We start from the raw sequence: 5012 nt of genomic DNA on the forward strand, positions 1-5012 counted from the left end.
AGGGGGGCATGCTTTAGTACAAATACTTGGCAATATCAAGAATCTTGCAACAAACTAGATTTTACAGGTCATTTACATGCTTAATAAAGGCCTGTCCACACAAGCGATGGGTACATGGGTAGGCACAACGGAGATTGTCATGGGGCAGGCAGTGGTTAAGGGTTACAAAGCAAAATGTGTGCTAGACATGAAAAGGTTTTACAACTCTTAAGAAAGTCTAAGGGTAAAAGGTGGGGGTTAGTCACATGTGCACACTACATATCAGAAGTCTTGTAAGCAGTTTGGGAAGGTAGTGCTTAATATGAGCAATTTGATCAAAGTTTATAAAATGGGGCCAGCAAACTGGTAAACAAGTAGTTCCGAAGATTAATCAGCTGCAACATTGCCTTTACAGCTGCCTACCTCTGGCCAGGACTACCTTTTGCCCATGGAATGATCATAAGGAATAATTATGGTGCAGTATTTCCACTATTGCTAGCCAATATCTAGAAGGGGAAGTGTGCAGGAGTGCTATTTACTAGAAAATAGTAACAGTCTCCTTTCCAGTTTCCATGCAGTCTTCAGGCATTCACCAATCCCCCTCCCCCCAGGTTTTTCTAGACTAAGGATACAAGACTTTCTGCACCCTCCCAGTTTACTACATTCCCTCTCCAATAAATATGCAGTCTAAAGAGCTTAAGTTCTGTGTTAGAGTTAAGAATGTGGGAAAGACAAGCATTACTAATTGAATTTAGATATACCCTCCCCAGTCAAATTGAGCATAAAATTTTCCAAGGTTAAAAAAAAAAAAAAACTTGTCTTGCCATTTCAATATAGCAGTCTTTAATGCAGGATTGAGAAGGAATTCCACATGAAAATTTAATAAAATTTATTCATGTGAACAAGATACAACAGCAGATACTTTTTCTAAAGAAAATAACACCAAGGAAACTCTGAAAATTTAATTGACAGGAAATATCCAGTAGCTTCACTGGAAAAAAAATTTAGCATTCTAAGCACTAACATGTTTGTTCTCTACAATGCTTATAAGGTGTCTATATAAAAGCCTTCAGTGTCCATCTGCATTACAAGGTACCAATATCTGTAGGAGTAAAAAGCAAAAGATTAATGGGTGAAGGTTTACACCTCACAAAATGAGGTGTAATGACCATTGTGGGGAAAATAATGGTGGCCAAACACACCAAAAAGGGAATTTATATTTAAAATTTTATAAAAAGGCTGGTAGTACTATAGTTGCTTTTCAGCCAAATTACATTACATTTCCAAAAGATCAAATTCAATAAAAAAAAAAAAAGTATACATAAATACTTGTACTAAACAAATTACCTCTATGGTTTATGAATTCAGACCAACACCAACAGGAACCCTGAAAAAGAAAAATATCATTAACAAACTTGAAACTGAAGACAATCTGCTCCAAACTCCCCCCCCCCCCCCCATAAAAAAAAAAAAATGGTAAACAGCTTTTATCATAAAATTTGATGAAGAATTATTTCAGCATGCTCTCCATAGGTCAACAAAGTCATGCATTTACCTACTAAAAGCCAAGGATGCTTTCCCCTCTGTAGTATCCATCATTGAGTAGAGTCAACATCAGAAACCTGTCACAGCAAGGTTTCAGTTATAACCTAATTAGGTTTCCATAGACAAAAAAAAAAATTAGAATTATACATAAAATTTGTGCAAAACAATTGAGTTTTTTTTATTATCAGATACTTTTATATATTTTTCATTATCTTCAAAATGTTGGGATAAGGATCATCACATGCTAGGAACATTATACTAAACACATACTGTACCTACCTGGAAAATCTTGAATCTCGATCGCCAAGTTGCAGTTCTCACAAGCAACGAGGACCTGAAGTGAAAAATTCTTGTCAAATAAACTAGACTTAGTAAGTACTAAAGCATTTTTATTCTCATTTATCAGATTTGGGTTTATCACCAATTATGGTTCTGTAGACAGTCGCGAGATTTGTTTCATCATTTACAGTATATTTTTAAAAAATATTAATTGACACATACCTTCCACTTAAGTGCGTTCCAAATTCCTTCAATCATCTTGAAAGCCCTGAAAAGTAAATATGCTTATATACACATCTGAATATACACTGGACTTGGTAATCTGCAAAGTATTAATCAGTAGTTTATAGTTTCATTGTACTTCTCAAAATGTTGGGATAATGGATCATCACATGCAAGATACCATACCTAGATACAACATAAACACCATCTCACCTTCAAATGACAGAAGGGGCATCGAAGAAGTGGGATGTTGGGTCGTCATCTTTTTGAAGTTAAGATGAGCAACCTTGTTTACACCTGTAGAGATTACAGGTGTTACGCAAATTCCAAAAGACTATAAAACGGTTTTATCAAATAGCCTGATCAGATCAAGATTTTCACCAATTAAGGTTCTGTAGACAGTCGCGAGATTTTTTTCATCATAAGTACAATTAGTTGGGATGGGGGAGAAGAGGACTTGGGAAGTTTTTCAACTTGTAAACCCTGGTTGCTAAAAAAATTTACATGTTTTGTAAATTCCTAGGTAGACTAGCTGAAATGACCAGTTTCCACTCGAACTATTGAAAAAGTTATGACTTCCAAACATCTTTAACTACTGCAATCCCTCAAAGGACAAACCACTCTTCAAAGACCATTAACAAGTCCTGGTTCTGCCACATTTCATCCCAATCTATACCCCTATTCAATCTATTTCCAAGACTAATAATTTAATACAGATTAACCACTTCATAGTTACCATTTCAGCCTGGAAGCCAACTTCTGAAATTATAAGAACCAATATTAAAATTTGACAAGTAGCACATGGATTTCTTTACAATTTAAACTTTCAGATTAAAAATGGAATCACGGTTGTCATCCGAGAAGTGTCAGAAAATTCATCATTTAAAGTTTTATTTTATTAACATTCTGCATTATCTATAACAAGTTTGCACATATTAAAAAAGGTATACTATTACAAGATTACATCAAATCTGGCTTCATTAAAAAGGGGAATCAAATTCTTACCTAGTCCAGTTTGGTTGAACAGGTACATCTCCATTTCAATAGCCTGAAAATTTGAAAAAGTTTTTTAATTTCCTCAAAGTTAAAACAACGAAACACTTCAAAAGGTCATACAAACATTCAGCCAAATGCCTCAAGACACATCAATAAAACCCCAACCTCCTCAGGACAGACAGCAGCAGCCCCGAAGAACTCGGCACTAACTACAGCCGCCTGATTCAGAAGCGGTTCAGCCTCGTCATCGTTTCATCATGGTTAATCTACATTATATTAATACAACTTCACAAAGCCACCAACTTTTCTTGGTAGTTCTATTAACATTGGAAGGCCATTTTATATAGAAATTGTAAAGATCTCTACTGCTAAACATTAATACAAGTTAACCAATTAGGTTTCCCCAATAAGAAGAGCTGGAAACCTTCCATTTTCCAGTAGTATAAAGACATCACATTTTATAGTCAATTTGTATGTAAAGTTAATATTTCTTATCACTAACAACCAAGATATATACCATTTGATCTGCCTAAATTAGGCAATCCAGTAATTTCATTTCCATTCAATGAGTAAAATTAAACTTACATAATTCCAAGTTTCAAGCTCAATGCTTGCTCTGAAGAAATTCTTCCCTCTTGACAGTCATGCAAGCCCAGCTCATAGTATCTACCGTTGGCACATTCTGAAAGAAATTTAGATTTAGTTTCCTTAAATTTGCAACATTTTTGTGGCAACTTTGTTATGCTGTTCAGCCAAATGCCTCAATACACATCACCGAAACCCCAACCTCCTCAGGACAGACAGCAGCAGCCCCGAAGAACTCGGCGCTAACTACAGCCGCCCGATTCAGAAGCGGTTCAGCCTCGTCATCGTCTCATCATTCAAGTAGCTATTAAATTCAAAGATGCAACTCCCTATCATGAATTCATGATTGTACCAGTTGGGTACTGAAACTACATTTTCTTAGAATATGGACAAGACTTTCAGGTAAACTCCATCTACACTGCCAAAAGACAAGTAAAATTTGTTCGTCAAAGACTTTATCCATAATATTGGAAATAATTGGGTAAAGCTTTTAAAAGCTTTAAAGTATTTCAGCCGATTTAATTTTTGGAAACAATGGCAATGAAAACCTTGATCACTAAAAGAAAGTGTTAAGTGCTATTCCCCGCCACACTGATGCACCAACAGTCAAATACCAGTAGTGTCATTTGTGAAAGCCATGAATCAAGTACCCGTCATCCCGCATTCAGTAAATTGAACAGCAATATACGTTTTCAAAATATCGCATCTGAGCTTTATTACAATATAATTTACAAAACTTTAAAAGCTTCTCCGGCGAAATCATTTATATAAGCCTACAAAGTCGAGAGGCTCAAGCCGTCAAAACCACGTGGTCGATTTGCTTTCAATTTATTTACCGTTTCTTTCCTTAATTCACTGGGTGTTGCATTTATTAAGAGTCTTGATTCCTCTAATTCACCGTTATCTCCTTGCTTAAGCATTCTATATACATTTCCCATTTCTCGATTCTTTTGAATTTCGACTAAAAACAGCTGTGGGGGAGAAAATCCATTTGGCTTAAAATTCACAAAAACCTACATAAACTCAGTTTCTTAATCACAAGAGAAAACACTTGATCACGAATACCCAAGAGATTGATGCAAATTATTAATTACGGCAGATCTATAATGCATATAAAATATAACATTAATAACGGTATTGAACTCAAACCCTCCCTCCCACTTTCGTATTCATTAGATCACTCCCCTAAATAGCAATTAAAACACCTAGCATTAATAAGAGCATACACATACCACCTAACAATAAAAAAACATAAATACTACCAACACCACTAAAATAGCTATCCAACAAGACAACTTATTTTTTCCTTACCGAGCACCATGTTGCCTCGAAGCCGGCCGCCGCACAACAGGACCGGGGGAGGCGGAGGACGCTGCAAGTCAGTGGCGACGCCGGGGGTCACTTTT

The 5012-nt window shown here is 35.9% G+C and overlaps 1 long non-coding RNA gene across 1 annotated transcript; it reads right to left on the reverse strand.

Moving 5' to 3' along the window:
- Positions 1–853: 853 nt before the first annotated feature.
- On the reverse strand, positions 854–1672 carry LOC119588727. Its single transcript, XR_005230133.1, has 3 exons — positions 1535–1672; positions 1327–1366; positions 854–1081 (listed from the first exon to the last, which is right to left on the reverse strand). It is a non-coding gene; the product is annotated as an uncharacterized LOC119588727 (long non-coding RNA).
- Between the last annotated feature and the right edge of the window lie 3340 nt (positions 1673–5012).

Source organism: Penaeus monodon, chromosome 24 (genome assembly GCF_015228065.2).
Source record: "Penaeus monodon isolate SGIC_2016 chromosome 24, NSTDA_Pmon_1, whole genome shotgun sequence".
Taxonomy (NCBI): domain Eukaryota; kingdom Metazoa; phylum Arthropoda; class Malacostraca; order Decapoda; family Penaeidae; genus Penaeus; species Penaeus monodon.